The sequence below is a fragment of the Myxine glutinosa genome, chromosome 14 (assembly GCF_964187855.1).
Source record: "Myxine glutinosa chromosome 14, kmMyxGlut1.1, whole genome shotgun sequence".
Lineage (NCBI taxonomy): Eukaryota > Metazoa > Chordata > Myxini > Myxiniformes > Myxinidae > Myxine > Myxine glutinosa.
Genome location: NC_136274.1, coordinates 1,926,964 through 1,947,501, shown reverse-complemented (window position 1 = coordinate 1,947,501; position 20,538 = coordinate 1,926,964).

Sequence of the window (20,538 nt, the reverse complement as noted above, 5' to 3'; positions counted from 1 at the left end):
CACATTTCAAATCTGGCCTCCAAAGCTAGTCACCAACTGGGCATCCTCCGCCGTGCGAAGTCCTTCCTTGGCACACCTGAACTCCTCACCACATACAAGGCTTTCATCCGCAGCTCAATGGAATACTGCTCTCCCCTCTGGGGTAGTGCTCCTGCCTCACACATAGCTCGTCTTCACGCTGTTGAAACCAAAGTGTTCAGAATCATTGGAATCTCCCGCGATGAAGCTAACTCCAAGGGCCTTTCACTCACTCACCGCAGGCAGGTTGGTGGTCTTTCCATCTTCTACCGACTCCTCTCTGGCCTTGCCCCCCCCCACCCCCCCCCCCCAGCTCTCTCTGGGCTCTGTCCCCCAAATATTCCTACAGGTCGCACAAGATCTGCCTGCAACCCTCTTATGGTTAAACTGCCAAAATCAAGACTCTCTGCTCACCTTCACTCCTTCATTCCTCTTTTCTCCCGCCTAAGAAAACAAACTCCCTCACTCTCTTCAATCCCACTCCACCCTCCAGGTCTTTAAAACAGCTGTTCACCACCATCTCTTATCTTCCCCCATCCAAAACCTTGATCTTTTCTACCCCCGCTAATTTCACCCCAAATCCACTTTTTTGAAATATCAACTTCTGTCCTGGAAGTCCTTGGTGTCCTTCTTTTTTTTATACTTCTCCCACCCCCCCCCCCTTCCCACGCCTCCTCCCCGCAAGCCCTCTCCCTCCCACACATCTCCCTGCTCTCAAATGTTGTGTTTGTGTGCTTCCCCTTCTCTCCCCATCTTATCTTCTGCTCCCTCTTTTTATACATTTTGTTTGTCTGGTTGATTTGTTTGTGAAGTAAATGTTAGCTCTTTCACGAGCCTCGATTCAGTATAGAAAAAAAAGAAAAAAAAAAAGATCATTATAAATATCATCAGTTTTTATCTCTAATATAAAACTGGCAGTATCCATGTACAATAAACATGCTACATCTTCATTCTCTTTATATTATTATACAGATTAATCATACATAAGATATTTTGATAAATCCAATACCGTTGTTCCAACATAAATTGGTTTATCCATTAGTATGCACTCTTTAACTCGATGAACTGCACAAAAGTTTTCAGTGAATATTTCAACTCTTTTAGAACAAGGTTTGTTACTTGCAAAATCGAAGATTTTTCAAGTATATTGGTCGGTTGCGTTTGTGGTTCTGTCTGTCTGTCTGTCTGTTTGTCTGTCTGTTTGTCACCTGCCTAAAGGTCACAATTCAAAACCGATCGTCACGAAACTTCACCAAGTTGTGTAGGTCGTCCCATTTGAGAAGCCTATTGATTTTGAGGTCAAAGGTCAAATTTCTAAAATCGCCATTTTAAATCCGATTGACTTGAAAATTGAATAGCATTTGTAGATTGAGTCATTAAATTGGGAAATGAAGTATTTTTGAGGTCAAAAGGTCAACTCAAGGTCAAACATCCACAATCACTTTACATCTGAAAAACCGTCAATTTTCATGCGATTTACTTGAAAATGGAACAACATTTGCATATTGCCTCACTGAATTGGGAAACCAACTATTTTTGAGGTCAAAAGGTCAAAGGTCAACTGAAGGCCAAACTTCCAAAATCATAAATTTTCATTTGAAAAAAACCATCAATTTTCATCTGACCGACTTGGAAATTGAACAGCATTTACAAATTGTGTCACTAAATAGGAAAGCCAACTATTTTTGAGGTCAAAAGGTCAAAGTTCAACTCCAGATCAAACTTCCAAAATCATTAATTTTCATCTGAAAACCCATCAATTTTCATCCGATTGACTTGAAAATAGAACAGCATTTGTGTATTGCCTCACTGAATTGGGAAACCAACTTTTTTGAGGTCAAGAGGTCAAAGGTCAACTCAAGGTCAAACTTCTAAAATCATCATTTTTCATCTGAAAAATCGTCACTTTTCATCCTGTTGACCTGAGCTTTGATCAAGATCGTAAATTTTAATGTTCATGAAATGGACAATTTGCTGTATCAGTGGAAACTTTGGGAGGGGGGGGGGGGGGCGGATTTTGCAAGTATCGTGCTCCGCATGACCGCTTCCTGTTTATTCGTTTCCCTGCTTTCTCTCTTGTAGTAGCCAATCTTACATCTTGTCTATTTCTTAGATTCTCCATAGTTTTCCCAAATACAGCATTATTCATCAACTTGTAAAAATCCTTTTCAAAATCATTATTTGCCTTTGTTCTCATCTGTGTATTATAATCAATATATTTACCTTACCAATGACTTTGATTAAACTTTAACATTGTTAGTTAGTCGGTGTTATGACTATGTACTTTCTTAACTACAAGTCCAGAATCCACCATTTGAACAAGGTTCCTTTGATGAACAACATAATTCTTTTTATCACATAATGTAGTCATAAGTTTTGACGTTGAAATATATTTAGATGCTTCAAAGAATGACTTTTGATAATCACTAAACAAATCTGAATTTGGAGTTTCACCACTAGGACTAAATGGAAGATCCTCATGTTTATTATGATTTCTCTTCGGATACTTTATATCAACTTCAAAGTAAAAGCCAAACTTTCTTTTATCTAAATTGATATCTATGTTTTAGAACATCTCTCAATACCTCATCATGTTTACTCTCATTAACCCATTTTAAACCACCAATATGGTAATGCCTCCGACATTGACCACCCATAAAGATAATTATTAGCATCAAAAAACATAAGATATGATGAATCTTTTTCCTTATCATAATCTGGAAGATATTTATTGTTTGCTTTAGCACACCTCTTACTACACACTTGTGTTACAGTGCATTCAGAAAGTATTCAGACCCCTTCACTTTATTCCCATTTTGTTATGTTGCAGCCTTATGCTGAAATCGTTTAAATTCATTTTTTCCCTCATCAATCTACACTCAATACCCCATAATGCCAAAGAGAAAACAGGATTTTAGAAAGTTTTGCAAATTTATTAAAAAGAAAAAACTGAAATATCACATTGACATAAGTATTCATACCCTTTGCTATGACACTTGAAATTTAGCTCAGGTGCCTCCCATTTCTCTTGATCATCTTTGAGATGTTTCTACACCTTGATTGGAGTCCACCTGCGGTAAATTCAATTGATTGGACATGATTTGGAAAGGCACACCTGTCTATATAAGGTCTCACAGCGGACAATGCATATCAGAGCAAAAACCAAGTCATGAGGTCGAAGGAACTGCCTGCAGAGCTCAGAGACAGGATTGTGTCGAGGCACAGATCTGGGGATGCCTACAAAAAAATTTCTGCTGCATTGAAGGTTCCCAAGAGCATGGTCGCCTCAATAATTCTTAAATGGAAGAAGTTTGGAACAACCAGGACTCTTCCTAGAGCTGGCCGCCGGCCAAACTGAGCAATCGGGGGAGAAGGGCCTTGGTAAGAGAGGTGACCAAGAACCCGATGGTCACTCTGGCTGAGCTCCAGAGATCCTGTGTGGAGATGGGAGAAACTTCCAGAAGGACAACCATCACTGCAACACTCCACCGATCTGGGCTTTATGGCAGTGGCCAGACGGAAGCCAAACAGTTCAATCTTGGTTTCGTCAGACCACAGAATCTTGTTTCTCACAGTCTGAGAGTCCTTTAGGTGCTTTTATGCAAACTCCAAGCGGGCTTTCATGTGTCTTTCATGTGTCTTTCGGAGAGGCTTCCGTCTGGCCAATCATCCTCAAGTCTCTTAACAAATTCCTCAGCTGCATCTTCTCCTCTGTAAAGTTCTAACTTGTTATAATCTTCACCAACCGATGATTTCATATAATAACAAAATCCACAAGGAACATGTTTCTGATACTTTTTGATATCTTCAACTGATTCCAATATACTTTCAAAACCCGCATATATCACGAATGGATGTTTAACACATTTATTAATTTCTTTAAATACAACCTTCTCTCCACTTTTAGGCATGTTAATAACCGTTGCCTTATGTTCACCACAATACTTGTTATGTTTATCTAAACTCTCCTGTGATCTAAATGTATTAATACATCACTTACAAACAAATTACAAACAAATTACCAGGGTTACAAAACCCTGGTGTTGGGCTAGCGGTTAGGGTGCCGGCTTAGGATCCTAGGATCCTGGGATCGAATCCCGGTCGATCGCTGAATTAACGCCAGGGAGGTTGACTCAGCCTGTCATCCTTCCGAGGTCGGCTAATTGAGTACCAGTTCACTGGTAATTCCCTGTTTGTCGTTAAAGGCGGCAAAAAGGGTTGGCGTCAGGAAGGGCATCCGGCCGTAAAACATTGCTTCAAAAAGGGGACCGAAAAACAACAACAACCACGGTTCCCGAAAAAGGCCAACCCCTGCTTTGCGGGGAAAAATGGCCTCTAAAGGTGGTTTTTTTTTTTTTTTTTTACAAACAAATGCCTTATGACCAGATTTATAAACTTGATCACTTACTAATCTAGAAAGACTCTTTATATAAGCATAATGATTAATCATCCTCATTACTAAAATATAGAAGATCATTATGTCTATCTACTATATAAGAGAGATGTCTGTCTGTGTGTCGCCACTTTTCTCAGAATTGGCTGAAAGGATCTTCGTCAAACTTTCAGAGGTTCATCATTGAGTGCCTGCCTGGGAGTATTTTAGCCAAAAAAAATAAATATATATATATATATATTTTTTTAAATATATATATTTTTGAAAAATAAAAGTTCGTTTTTTTGGAGTTAAAAAAAAAAATCGCTCGATAGTGCCTAAGCCTTTTAAAATTAATGACAGTTATATACAAGTACACATTCGTATAAATAAATACAAAACAAGTACAGATACATTCAAAGTACACCGCCCCCATGCCAGATAATTAAATATCCTCCAGCGCGGCATTGCCGGGGCGCTTCTGGCGCCCGGCAATACCGCCGTGCAGCTCATAGAGACTGTATTTGGAGGGAGGTGCACAATATTTGATTGATTAATTGCATAATTAATATCAATAAAAGATTGTTTTAAAATATTTTCTTAATCAATTGGCTATAGCATAACTAAACCACTAGTGCTTCATCCGAAGATGTAACTTTTAGAAATGTAATTAAATGTCATTAATAAAAAATTAAATAATTAATTGATTAATCAATAAATAATTAATCAATTAATTCATTAATCAATAAATCAAAAATACCCTTTACAGACAAATCACTTGGTCATTGTAATGTCCAAATTTCAGCTTCCTAGCTCAAAAGGTGCCTGAGATATTGGCCAGATGAGAAAGAAAATATATAAATGATTAATAATGAAAATAAATAAATAATAATCGTAAGAAAATTAAATAATTAATCAATTGCCTAATATAACATATAAACCACCACCATTTCATCCTAATCTGTAATTTAAAAAAAAAAAAATTTTGGTCATTTTTTTTTTTTTTTTTTTTTTTTTTTTTGTATACAAGATCGAGGCTCGTGAAAGAGCGAACATTAATCACACAGAAAGACAAACCGACACATAAAACATACAACATCGGGAGCGGTAGACAAGATGGGGAGAGAGGGGGAAGGACACAAACACAACATTTGAGAGCAGGGACCGAGAGACATGGAGACATCGAGAGATCTGAGAGAGGGCGAGGGCTTTGGGGGGGGGGGGGGCATGGGAAGGGGGCGGTGGGAGAGGTATAAAACATATGGACACTGCCAGGACTTCCAGGAAAGAAGTTGGAATTTCAAACAAGGTGGATCTGGGGTGAATTAGCGGGGGTAGAAAAGATCAAGGTTTTGGATGGGGGAAGATAAGAGATGGTGGTGAACAGCTGTTTTAAAGACCTGGAGGGAGGAGTGGGATTGAAGGGAGTGAGGGAGTTTGTTCCAGAGGCGGGAGAAAAGAGGAATGAAAGAGTGAAGGTGAGCAGAGAGCCGAGATTTCGGCAGTTTAACCATCAGAGGGTTGCTGGCAGATCTTGTGCGACCTGTAGGAATATTTGGGGGACAGAGCACAGAGAGAGCTGGGGGTGCAAGGCCGGAGAGGAGTCGGTAGAAGACTGAAAGACCACCTACCTGCCTGCGGTGAGTGAGTGAAAGGCCCTCAGAGATAGCTTCATCGCGGGAGATTCCAATAATTCTGAAAGCTTTGGTTTCAACAGCGTGAAGCCGAGCTAGGTGTGAGGCAGGAGCACCGGCCCATAGGGGAGAACAGTATTCCATTGAGCTGCGGATGAAAGCCTTGTATGTGGTGAGGAGCTCAGGTGTGCCGAGGAAGGACTTCGCACGACGGAGGATGCCCAGTCGGCGACTGGCTTTGGAGGCCAGCTTGGAAATGTGGTTTTCCCAAGAAAGATCATGGCAGATAGTGAGACCCAAAATCTTGAGCGACAGAACTTCTTGGAGAGGATTGTTGAGAAAGTAGATGGGAGGGTTGTCCAGTCGATCTTTTCGGAGAGACATAGTAAGAGTGTGAGATTTGTCAGGATTGAAAGACATGTTCCACTTGTTTGACCAGTCTGTGATTTTGTCCAGGTCTTCAGAGAGTGAGGAGGCAGCAGACTGCCGATCTGAGGGAAGAGGAATGGAGCGGCAGAGAGTGGAGTCATCAGCAAAGAGATAGAGAGGATTTTCGAGAGAGTCAGAGAGATCATTGATGAAGACCAGAAAAAGCACGGGGCCCAGAACACTGCCTTGGGGAACTCTAGCCTGAACAGGAAGAGGAGATGAGAGAAACCCATTCAGGGCCACACGTTGACGACGACTGGAGAGGAAGTCCACCAGCCATGCGTGGAGATTTCCATGGATACCAAAGGAGGAGAGTTTGGTGAGCAGAGCGGGGTGCCAGACCGTGTCGAAGGCACGTGATATGTCGAGGGAGACAGCTCTAATTTCCTGTTTGGCATTGAGGACCTCCATCCATTGTTGAGACAGCAGAAGCAGCATGTCCAGAGTAGAGTGACCTGGTCTGAAACCAAATTGATGATCAGAGATCAAGCCATTGGAGAAGAGGAAAGATTTCATATCCGAAGCAATGATGGATTCCATGACTTTGCTGATAATTGGGAGAAGGCTGATTGGTCTGTAGTTGCTAGGATCTGTTTTTGCACCTTTTTTGTGCAAAGCGGTGATGTTGGCTGATTTCCAAGCAGATGGCAGTTGACCTTGAGCAAAAGAGAGGGTGAAGAGAACAGAGAGAGGGTGAGATAGAGCAGCAGAGCAGGATTTTAGGACCCGTGGGCTGATGCCGTCGGGTCCAGTTGCAGAATCAGAGTCGAGGGTTGACAGAAACTTTTCCACCTTGTCAGGAGGAAAGGACACGGAGTCCAGGAGCAGCAGGGTACGACTGGGTATGGTGGGTACAGAGAGGGATGGGTTTGGGACACAAGATTTAGAGGCAAACACAGAGTTGAGGCATTCAGCTTTTTCACGTGCGGAGTCAGCTGTGTAGCCGTTTGAGGTAAGGGAGGGGATGGAGGGGGAACAAACACCAGAAACGGATTTGACCAGACGCCACCAGGATTTGGAAGAGGGAGACAGATAAGAGAGTTCGGTCTTGAGAACGGAGAGATATTGTTTCCTGGCTCTCCTGAGGGTGGACACACACTTGTTTCGGGCTTTGTGAAAGGAAATGAGATTTCCTTCCGTTGGATTTGCTTTCCAGGAGACGAAGGCAAGTTGTTTCTGGGCAACAGCCTCACCACAAGATTCCGTGTACCATGGACGGGAGGAAGGGTATGACAACTGAAGACGAGATGGGATAAATCTGTGCATGAGAGAGAGCAATTTACTTTGGAAGAATTCCCAGGATGAGTTTATGTCAGAGGTGGTAGAGATGGGAGACCAGTCCAGATGATTGATGGCTGCTTGAAGACCGTGCCAGTTGGCCTGAGTGAAATGCCAGACTCGTCGACGCTGAGCAGGCTCCCTGAGGATGGTCAGAGAGATGTCCACTTTAACAAGAACATGATCAGATGATCCGATCGGAGCAGAAGAAGAGCAGCAGACATTTTCAGGGAAGTTAGTCATAACCAAGTCCAGAAGAGAAGATGTTCCGTTGACTGAGATCCGGGTCGGGAAATTGACAGATTGTGTCAGTCCCAGTGAGTCGCAGAAGGCCTTTGCTGAGGAGCCATGGCTGGTGAGAGAGGTACCCACACCCAGCCAACTGGCATGATGACAGTTGAAATCACCACATATGAGGAAGAGAGAGTTGGGATGAGTAGATAGAAGTTGGTCCATATCATCAGACAGCGAGATGTAGATGGAGTCATCACTGTTTGGTGGACGGTACAACACACATATGAACAAGAGGTGGGAGCGAAGGGGAAGCCGTAGCCAGAGGTATTCCTGGGGGTGAGGTGGAGAGAGTGCAGTGCAGGGCGAGTGAGGAAGAGAGTTTTTGATAAAGATAGCAACCCCGCCTCCAGGACGAGGCTCAGGTCTATCATACCGGAGGAGGGAGTAGCCCGGGAGAGATACTATGGAATCAGAGACATCATAAAGGAGGAAAGTTTCTGTTAAGCAGATCACGTCTGGTTTGACAGAAGCAACCTGTATGGAGAGATCAGTTAAGTTTGAACGAAGGCCCCGGATGTTTGAGGTCCATACCGTTAATGAAGAGGAAGGGGGAGCATCAGATACAGAACAGGGGGAGGAGGGGTAGGGTAAGATGTGGAAGAGGTGGAAGAGATAGGGAGAGCTGTTGAAGGTGTGTCAGAGATTTCAGAATAGCTCGGAGAAAGGGAAGGATGGGGCGGACAAAAGGTTTGATGGTGATTGGGTGAGCCACAATGAGGTGTTATTTGAGGAGGGGGAAGAGCGAGGCACAAGGTTGGGGGAGATGGAGGTGAGAGTTTGAAGGGGGAAGAAGCGGGGAGGACGCTTTGAGGAGGGGGAGTGAGAGGGGGGAAATTGAGAAGCAATGAGGGTGGGGAGATTTGAAGGGGAGGGGTGAGGGGGGAGTTTGGGAGGGAAGGGACAAGGGGAGGGATTTGAAAGGGATGGGATATGGGGGAGATTTGGAGGGGAGGGGTGAGGCAGGAGTCTAAGAGGGGAGGGGCGAGGGGGCGTCTTGGCGGGGAGGGGTGAGGGGGTAGTTTAGGAGGGAGGGGGCAAGGGGGGAGATTTGAAAGGGATGGGTGATGGGGAAGATTTGGAGGGGAGGGGTGATGGGGAAGATTTGGAGGGGAGGGGTTATGGGGAAGATTTGGAGGGGAGGGGTGAGATTGGATTTTTGAAAGTGTACGATTTATGGGAAACGAACATTTATTGCAAAATGAGTTTCTTGTGACCTTCGAGTTAAAAATACGTTTAAGGACGCTGGATGGAGGATGGAGTGCAGGAGAGTTTAGGGAATGTAGAAAAAAGGCACTATAGGAGATGGATATTTTTTTTGGGATGAATTGATTTGGTGAGCAAGTCGAAAGCAGCCTTTTAAAGAAGAAGAAGAAAAAGGTGTTATAAAATATGACGGAATACATAACTTGAGGGGAAAGTGTAAACATTGAAGGTTAATGAGTGAAAACTATCTGGGGAAATGGGGGAGAAACACGTGGTCGAAGAACGAACGAACGAATAAGAATGAATAAACGAATGAGAACAGAGAAGGAAATGTATTTTTTTTTTTTTTTTTTTTTTTTTTTGAGTTGAGATTTACACAAGGAAGTAGGCTATGGGTGAAAAGCCTGGGAATACAGAGAACGAAAGTTATTGGATCACAAATGACGGACCGCTGAGAGAAAAACAAAGCCTCAAGGTTGTACAGTGCACACTGTACAAGGCCTCAAGACACGACACGGCAAACAGACGATCAATTTATGAAAGATAAACACCGAGAAACAACCAAAGTTGCACACAATAACTTCACACACCGAAAGATAAATACAGTTTCGACAAAATACAATTGTGAACAGACTTCGAAAAACTTCGAAAAACGTGGAGACCGTGTGGAGCTTCGAAAATCCCTCCCACCGTCTCCGAGATCTCGCGAGACCTCAATACTTAAATTCATTAATCGAATACTTAAATTAATTAATCGATTTATTGATTAATCAATAAATCAAAAGTATCATTTACAGCCAAATCACTTGGTCATGGGCATGTCCAAATATCAGCTTCCTAGCTCAAAAGGTACCTGAGATAATGCCCAGAAGAGAAAGGAAATGTATAAGTACTTAATCACTAATAATTAAATAACATCAATTAATTGATGAATCAAAAAACAAAAAATGCTGTTTTTGACAAAGTACTTGCTCAATATTGTGCCAAAATTTCAGCTTCCTAGCTCAAAGGATGGCTGAGATATCGCCCGGCCAAACAAACAAACAAACAAACAACCAGAGTGAAAACTGAGTACTCCCTTTCAGCGTGCGTCATTGCCGAGCCCCCTTTGGTGCCCAGCAATGACGTTATGCAGCGCCTGGAGATGGCATAGGAAAGGAGCGGTGTAAAACAATCACCAGACATTTGAATACAAATAAATCAAACAATTCCAGAAGTATACAAAGTTGGTAGTACGGCTTCTTCTTCCTCCTGATTGGCATCATACTTAACTCAGAAACGTGATGAACGCCGCATTCACCCACCAGCATATGTATGAACCCCCTTCCTCTCCTGCCTCCCTCCCTACCCACCCCTTCCCCTCCCCTCCCCTCCCCTACCCCTCCCCTTCCTCCCCTCCCTTTCCCCTCACCTCCCTCTCCCCCTCCCCACATCCCCTGCCCCACCTGGCAACGCCGGGTACTTCTGCTAGTCCTCAATAAATGATGAGCTTACTCTTAAAACCTGAATTTTATTATCCTCATTTATTACTCCCGCCAGGGAGTAATGCATTCGCTCGTGTCCGTCCATCCGTCCGTCCGTGTGTGTGTGTGTGTGTGTTCGTGTGTTTGTGAACAAGATATCTGGAAAAGTTCTGAACGGATTTGGATGAAAGTTGGTGGGATGATTGCCCTTGGGATAAGGAAGAATTGATTAGTTTGTGGTAAAGCTCAGGATATTATTCTGGATCCAGGAATTTTTTGAAGGATTTTTATACCATTGGACGACAGGGCTCATTTTTAAAAAACATTATCTTCTATATATTCTATATTTAACATTGTGATATGAAAATATTTTTCATATTTGTTGTAAATGTAGTTTAAACTCGTGGTTATGCGTTAGAGCGGTGTATTGTTTTAGCAACGTCATCTTCAATGTTCATTTTTTTTTTCTCACAAAGACATATTCTGTCCTTTTAAAACCACCAAAGTGTGTATTAGGTTTCCCCATTTCATAAAACGTATCGGTTGATACATATAATGCTTTAAAACTGTTTTTTTTTGTTGTTGTTGTTTTTTTAACCTCAGTAGAGATATCAACATTAACCTCAGCGAATGTCAATCGCGGTGTCAGTATTTGATGAACTTATAAAGATTTAGGTGACTTATAAGTGTGACAGTGTGACTTATAAGTGTGACAAGCATGTGCACGGGATTCTTCCGAGAAGAATGAGTGGTCGCATTAGCTTGTACGACTTAACAATGAGCGAGTTTTACTTTGACGTTTGGGCCAGTTTTACATGTTGTATCCCTAAGGAATGAAACGAACGTTTTTCTGGCTTACAATTTTATTTGACGTCACACATGCCTCAAAATACACTCACTTATATAGAATTGAACGCTGAATCCGAAAATGTAAGTGAAATTGCCTTTTTTTTTTACATTACCTTCTATATATTCTATATATATATACATATGTATATATATATATATATATATATATATATATATATATATATATATATATATACAGACTTGGCATTTAATATGGATTTTTTTTTATTCTTGACGGGTTTACTTTCTGAACTCAGTATATCAATCTGGTGAGTTTCTTTTACCCTTCAGTGATGTCTTTGTTGAAAGAACCATGTCACTGATCGTCTTTCGCAGCAAGAAAGATCGTCTTTCGCAGCATCAAACCTTTTGTCCGCCCCATCCTTCCCTTTCTCCGAGCTATTCTGAAATCTCTGACACACCTTCAACAGCTCTCCCTACCTCTTCCACCTCTTCCTCATCTTACCCTACCCCTCCTCCCCCCTGTTCTGTATCTGATGCTCCCCCTTCTTCTTCATTAACGGTATGGACCTCAAACATCCGGGGCCTTCGTTCAAACTTAACTGATCTCTCCATACAGGTTGCTTCTGTCAAACCAGACGTGATCTGCTTAACAGAAACTTTCCTCCTTTATGATGTCTCTGATTCCATAGTATCTCTCCCGGGCTACTCCCTCCTCCGGTATGATAGACCTGAGCCTCGTCCTGGAGGCGGGGTTGCTATCTTTATCAAAAACTCTTCCTCACTCGCCCTGCACTGCACTCTCTCCACCTCACCCCCAGGAATACCTCTGGCTACGGCTTCCCCTTCGCTCCCACCTCTTGTTCATATGTGTGTTGTACCGTCCACCAAACAGTGATGACTCCATCTACATCTCGCTGTCTGATGATATGGACCAACTTCTATCTACTCATCCCATCTCTCTCTTCCTCATATGTGGTGATTTCAACTGTCATCATGCCAGTTGGCTGGGTGTGGGTACCTCTCTCACCAGCCATGGCTCCTCAGCAAAGGACTTCTGCGACTCACTGGGACTGACACAATCTGTCAATTTCCCGACCCGGATCTCAGTCAACGGAACATCTTCTCTTCTGGACTTGGTTATGTCTAACTTCCCTGAAAATGTCTGCTGCTCTTCTTCTGCTCCGATCGGATCATCTGATCATGTCCTTGTTAAAGTGGACATCTCTCTGACCATCCTCAGGGAGCCTGCTCAGCGTCGACGAGTCTGGCATTTCACTCAGGCCAACTGGCACGGTCTTCAAGCAGCCATCAATCATCTGGACTGGTCTCCCATCTCTACCACCTCTGACATCAACTCATCCTGGGAATTCTTCCAAAGTAAATTGCTCTCTCTCATGCACAGATTTATCCCATCTCGTCTTCAGTTGTCATACCCTTCCTCCCGTCCATGGTACACGGAATCTTGTGGTGAGGCTGTTGCCCAGAAACAACTTGCCTTCGTCTCCTGGAAAGCAAATCCAACGGAAGGAAATCTCATTTCCTTTCACAAAGCCCGAAACAAGTGTGTGTCCACCCTCAGGAGAGCCAGGAAACAATATCTCTCCGTTCTCAAGACCGAACTCTCTTATCTGTCTCCCTCTTCCAAATCCTGGTGGCGTCTGGTCAAATCCGTTTCTGGTGTTTGTTCCCCCTCCATCCCCTCCCTTACCTCAAACGGCTACACAGCTGACTCCGCACGTGAAAAAGCTGAATGCCTCAACTCTGTGTTTGCCTCTAAATCTTGTGTCCCAAACCCATCCCTCTCTGTACCCACCATACCCAGTCGTACCCTGCTGCTCCTGGACTCCGTGTCCTTTCCTCCTGACAAGGTGGAAAAGTTTCTGTCAACCCTCGACTCTGATTCTGCAACTGGACCCGACGGCATCAGCCCATGGGTCCTAAAATCCTGCTCTGCTGCTCTATCTCACCCTCTCTCTGTTCTCTTCACCCTCTCTTTTGCTCAAGGTCAACTGCCATCTGCTTGGAAATCAGCCAACATCACCGCTTTGCACAAAAAAGGTGCAAAAACAGATCCTAGCAACTACAGACCAATCAGCCTTCTCCCAATTATCAGCAAAGTCATGGAATCCATCATTGCTTCGGATATGAAATCTTTCCTCTTCTCCAATGGCTTGATCTCTGATCATCAATTTGGTTTCAGACCAGGTCATTCTACTCTGGACATGCTGCTTCTGCTGTCTCAACAATGGATGGAGGTCCTCAATGCCAAACAGGAAATTAGAGCTGTCTCCCTCGACATATCACGTGCCTTCGACACGGTCTGGCACCCCGCTCTGCTCACCAAACTCTCCTCCTTTGGTATCCATGGAAATCTCCACGCATGGCTGGCGGACTTCCTCTCTAGTCGTCGTCAATGTGTGGCCCTGAATGGGTTTCTCTCATCTCCTCTTCCTGTTCAGGCTGGAGTTCCCCAAGGCAGTGTTCTGGGCCCCGTGCTTTTTCTGGTCTTCCTCAATGATCTCTCTGACTCTCTCGAAAATCCTCTCTATCTTTTTGCTGATGACTCCACTCTCTGCCGCTCCATTCCTTTTCCCTCAGATCGGCAGTCTGCTGCCTCCTCACTCTCTGAAGACCTGGACAAAATCACAGACTGGTCAAACAAGTGGAACATGTCTTTCAATCCTGACAAATCTCACACTCTTACTATGTCTCTCCGAAAAGATCGACTGGACAACCCTCCCATCTACTTTCTCAACAATCCTCTCCAAGAAGTTCTGTCGCTCAAGATTTTGGGTCTCACTATCTGCCATGATCTTTCTTGGGAAAACCACATTTCCAAGCTGGCCTCCAAAGCCAGTCGCCGACTGGGCATCCTCCGTCGTGCGAAGTCCTTCCTCGGCACACCTGAGCTCCTCACCACATACAAGGCTTTCATCCGCAGCTCAATGGAATACTGTTCTCCCCTATGGGCCGGTGCTCCTGCCTCACACCTAGCTCGGCTTCACGCTGTTGAAACCAAAGCTTTCAGAATTATTGGAATCTCCCGCGATGAAGCTATCTCTGAGGGCCTTTCACTCACTCACCGCAGGCAGGTAGGTGGTCTTTCTGTCTTCTACCGACTCCTCTCCGGCCTTGCACCCCCAGCTCTCTCTGTGCTCTGTCCCCCAAATATTCCTACAGGTCGCACAAGATCTGCCAGCAACCCTCTGATGGTTAAACTGCCGAAATCTCGGCTCTCTGCTCACCTTCACTCTTTCATTCCTCTTTTCTCCCGCCTCTGGAACAAACTCCCTCACTCCCTTCAATCCCACTCCTCCCTCCAGGTCTTTAAAACAGCTGTTCACCACCATCTCTTATCTTCCCCCATCCAAAACCTTGATCTTTTCTACCCCCGCTAATTCACCCCAGATCCACCTTGTTTGAAATTCCAACTTCTTTCCTGGAAGTCCTGGCAGTGTCCATATGTTTTATACCTCTCCCACCGCCCCCTTCCCATGCCCCCCCCCCCAAAGCCCTCGCCCTCTCTCAGATCTCTCGATGTCTCCATGTCTCTCGGTCCCTGCTCTCAAATGTTGTGTTTGTGTCCTTCCCCCTCTCTCCCCATCTTGTCTACCGCTCCCGATGTTATATGTTTTATGTGTCGGTTTGTCTTTGTGTGTGATTAATGTTCGCTCTTTCACGAGCCTCGATCTTGTATACAAAAAAAAAAAAAAAAAAAAAAAAAAGTCAATAACAAGATTATATCACAGGTGGCGTGACAAAATGTAAGGACAGGTAAATTTGACGATTGGCTTCACAATCGGGTATATAAGGGTTGTTGCGTTCTGTATTAGTGGAAAACAACTGCTGCACGTCTACAAAAGTTATTGCGGCTTCCTCTGGAGATGGTCCGTCAACTTGACAATGCTGTTTGTCATGGAGTGGTGGCTTTATGAAATTCTGCCATGAAACAGCGTGCTATTGATCGGCAGTATGGCATCACTCAAGGTCAGGTGTCAAAGATCCTGAAACGAAATGCTCAGAGGGGTGTCCCTACTCCAATACCGAGGCCAGGACGTCCACGCAGAACCACAAGGAGAGATGATCGCCAGCTGCACCGGTAAGTCTGCAATGGCCGTACCAAGTCAGCTAATCGGCTTAGGGCTGAGTGGCAGCAACTGACAAATGTGCCTGTATCCAGAAGGCTAGTCAACCAACGACTGGTTCAAGCAGGCTATCGTGCCAGGCGTCCCCTGAGAAAGCCACGCCTGACCAGACAACACAGCCAGCGCTGATTGCAGTGGGCCAGAGAGCACCGTCAATGGCAGCCAGGACACTGGAATCACGTGACCTTCAGTGATGAGTCTAGATTTCTTGTCTATCGTGAAGATGGCCGCGTCCGAGTGTGCAGACAAGTGCATGAAGCCCACAACGAAGATTGTATAGTGCCAAGAATCCAAGCTGGAGGTTGTGGGGTGACCGTTTGGGCTGCTTTTCATGCAGGGGGCAAAACTGACCTGGTTGTTCTGAATGGAAACCTGAACCAGTTCAAGTACAGGGTCATTCTGGAAGAAACATTGCTTCCATTTGCTCGTGCAGCCTTTCGAGGAAACTTTGTCTTCCAAGATGACAATGCACGACCTCATCGTGCTCGCATGATCCAACACTTTCTTGCTGACCGTGGTGTAGAGCATATGGAGTGGCCTGCCATGTCCCCGGATATGAATCCGATAGAGAAATTATGGGCAGAATTAACACGTCAAATCGACAACTTGGTCCAGCAGCCGACCTCTGTGCGTGAATTGCAGCAGACTATTGTCACTGCATGGCAAGCGATTCCTGTCCAAACCTTTGCAAATCTCGTGAACAGCATGCCTCGACGTGTATGTGCTCTCCTGAATGCTTGTGGGGGTTACACGAAGTACTGAACTGTAATTTTACTGGCCGTAATCCCAGTCATAATTTAGCTTTTGTTTTTGTTGAAATTGTTTTTGGCTAATGTGCAAAATAAAGAGGTACTTCTGGAAAATGTACAAAAGTTTAACACAGTACTGTCCGTGAATTGAGTTCGATATCAGTTTACATCACTTTCAAGGATCAATTTATTTGCTTCGAAATGTCAAATGTGGTTTTTGTTTCTTTTAAAGGTCACATTAACAAAATCTAGAATAATTTCAACATAATTCCAATGAACTTTTGGTTCTAAGTCATCTTGAAAAGTAAGTTCACCCCCACAAAAAAAATATTCCATATTAAATGCCAAGTCTGTATATATATATATATATATATATATATATATATATATATATATATATATATATATATATATATATATATATACAGTATATATATATATATATATATATATATATATATATATATATATATATATATATATATATATATATATATATATATATATATATATATATATATATATATATATATATATGAATCCGAAAATGTAAGTGAAATTGCCTTTTTTTTTACATTACCTTCTATATATTCTACATATATATTGTTACGGATCTCGGTTTCGGCACTCCCCTTACCGAGGGGGGTTTAATCCCCTCGTCTTTTAAGCTGGCCGTCCGAGTCCTGGAACTATCTCGCCACTTCCGGTCAGCGCTGAATAGGGTAGTAGGCCAATTATTCCTATGACCTAAGTACCAGCGCCTTCCCGTAAGCGAGGAAATGAGCCCCGCCCGAGCCGCGACTGTAATGGACACGCCGAGCGAAGCGAGCCACGACTCAGGCCGTTAACAAAAGACTAACCCGATTATAAAGCGTTTGGCCAAATCGTGCCGCAGGTATTCAATCGAAGGAAAAGACTAAAGCGATCGGGGAAGAATGAAACCAAAAGTAAGAAATAACAGACATTTATTAATTATGTCCAGAAAACCAAAGGAAGAGAAACGAAAGTAATATACAGGACGAAGAAGAAGAAGATACACAGGGCAAGCCTTAAAACAGTCTTAATTATCAACGCCCAGACAGAACAAACACAGACTTACTAGTCAGGTTCCTTGTGTCCATAATCTGACGCTCGCTGGAATATTTTGGAGAGTTGCCAACCCTCACATTTTTGGAAAGTATAAACAATGCCAAAACAGAAAATCCATGTTTCAGATTTATTTTTAATGTACATAACATGGTCAAATAGGTCGTTTTGGGGCAAAAAGCCAATTTTTCGAATTTTAGCTCTGAAAATTCAAAATTCCTCGCAAAGAAGTAACTGATGATGCATAACTGTTAACTGGAGGACTGTTCTTGATACAGATTATATATATCTGCACTTTGAGTAATGGTTGCCATGGAAACTGCTTTAAATTTGTTCAAATTAACGTTTTTAATGCATTGCTTTCAGTACTTGAATCAAGTAACGCATGATAGAATATATTGATCAGTGACAGTCCGAATATTAATTGAGTGCAACTTGGCTGAAAGGTTGTCATGCCAAAAGCTATGTTTGGGATAAAACTCTTATTATATGTATTGAAATAATAGTAGTAACATGATTATTGCATGATGCCGAGAACGTTCCGATAAGCCGATAGGCCGGAGCAGTTGCATTATTCGTAAAACAAACAACACTCAATCATTGGGCCAGACTGTTGTCCAATGCTGGTTTAGAGTTTCAACTATCTACTCGATGCTACGTATTCTACTTTAGAAGAACGACTCTATTGTCATCGTTAAAACAGCTGCCAAGTAATTATGCTAATTTGCCAAAAGCAGGTATGGCATCACTGACTCCAATGTCACTCATCATTGCCATCGTCATCATCGCTATCGTGGTCCTGCCTTTAAATGTTTGAGTCCTCGTCATTCTCACACGAAGTGCTGCACATGCAAAGATCAGTGCATGTTAGGTTCTTGGCCCGGCAAGAACATCTCTGTGATGAACATTCAGTCTTGCACTGGCACCTTACCATCTCGATAATTGCCTTTGGTGCAGGGAGAATGTCTGTGGTAGTCGGTTTGAGTTGATCACACGTGTCCTTGTGGTATCCATTCTTCAATGGATCGAGAAATGTTTGCTGAGAAATGGCTGATTGACCCCACACATATGCCTGGATATGTACCCGCATGATATGCTGTCTCAGAGCACCAATAGTTGGTGGTAGCCTGTCGTTCTCAGCCATGTTCTTACAGTAGAGATGCCACCGAAGTTCAGGGATGCTGGAAATATTGACACCTTTTGGACAATAAGCTGAGCAGACAAATCTAGCTAAAGTTGTGTACAGGTCCTCTGACAGTTCAGCATCCGTACAGAGCGTAGCAAAGGCAGCTACTATGTGGTCATCGGCCTTCAGATAGCACTGGAACCACTTTGCCTTTCCAAGTCTAGCGAACCGCCCAGTATTATAGGCACCTGTGAAAGCGTGGAAGGCTGGCAATGCCTGGGCTCTCTCCTCACCAAGGGCCTTCCAGATTGGCTCAATTTGGATAACACTAGATGCCATTGAGATAGATGTGTGTCTTGGCAGTAGATGATAGTTTGTTATTGCAAGAACTAGGACATCTGTATCAGGTGAGAATATCGTCAGCTCAACATCTCCCTTATGTTGTTGTGATGCGGCTATTGCTTGCTTGATCATCAGCGTGTCGGCCTCCTCATGGTTATCTGCCTCAAATTGGAGACTCCTGTTGCTTGACGTCCGACCAGATGCTGAGACAACTACCACCTTGGTTGAATCACGGTTGTATTCTCGAGTTTTCTCTGCCAAGTAGTCCGTCAAATCAGCCTTGGTTTGATCATGAGACAGAAATCGGCTCATCGTGATGTGTTTGATACTGGTATCATCCTTGACCTGATACTGGACAGGTGCCTTTCCATGACGTCGTTTGGCACTGGTTGTGCTCTTGAGGGAATCTTGCTTGTATGTATCAAAAACAAGTATTATGTGTTCGAAGGCCCTGGTCCGACTCAACACCCTATCATTGAAACATTCACTGAGATCCTTCACAGTTGCTGGTTTCTTGGTCATTTTCTGGACAACAACCATTCCATCTATGACTGCGAGCTTCTTGCTAGTGCATGTACTGCCATCGGTTGCAAGATCAGTGGACACTGGTGCCATGTGTGTGGCATCCAGCTCATCTTCTGGAGAAGACTGTGCCTCGTTGGCAAACTTCTCCAAGATGTGGATAAGCTTTGACTTGTCTGTGCAAGAAAGTAAGCTACCGTCTGGTGCAAACAGGGCCCTCGGTGTCACAGTGAACTCAAAGTTGCCAATTGCGTCCTTTTGGTTCACATCCCTGCTGGATCTGGAGAGCACCATCAGTCTACCATACAAATCTTTGGTTTCTTTTAGATCCACTGTCTTGTCCCTAATCTTGATTGCTAGTGTTGCATTGCCAGAATTGTACATTCTGTTCTTCTCCTTCTTCACTGGCGCCCATAGGCTGACATCACCATTGATCCGTTCAGCAACAAACTTCATAGAGCTTCTGTCCTGTTTCATCAATATTCAGTATCTGTGGTACAAATTCTTCTGGCACATAAGCATGGGTGACTACATTGAAGAGCTGGTTACCCTCAACTTCAAATGGATTCCCATGACTAAGTATGGCAGTCTTGATTCGGTCAATTGCATTGTGTTCACGCTTGATGACACTTGGAGAAAGGCCATGGTGCTCACTAATCTCACTTTCCTTGAGTCCAAACTGTCCCTTAAACTCGCAAGACAGACGTGACAGTTCCGGTGCAGCCAAAAAGAATCGTTGTCTGGCATTTGCATTATTTGATATGCCAATCAGACCTGAGTGAACCTTCAGCAATCTATTCAGATGCTCAACAGCGTGGTCTGCTCCGATCGATACAAATGGGATAGTATTTTTGGTGACTGAGATATTGCCTGCTTCGAGCTCCCTCCATGTCTCTGGATGGCTGGACTTCAGCGCATACATGTCAGATATGTACCTTGGCCAGAGCCGCTTGTACTTGATTCTGTCCATGGCGAAATATATCTTGCTGGTTCTTCACCGGCTTGAAGATGAAGGTTTAAGTCAGCATTCCGTGAAGCTGCAACGAAATGCAGAATCACCTCTA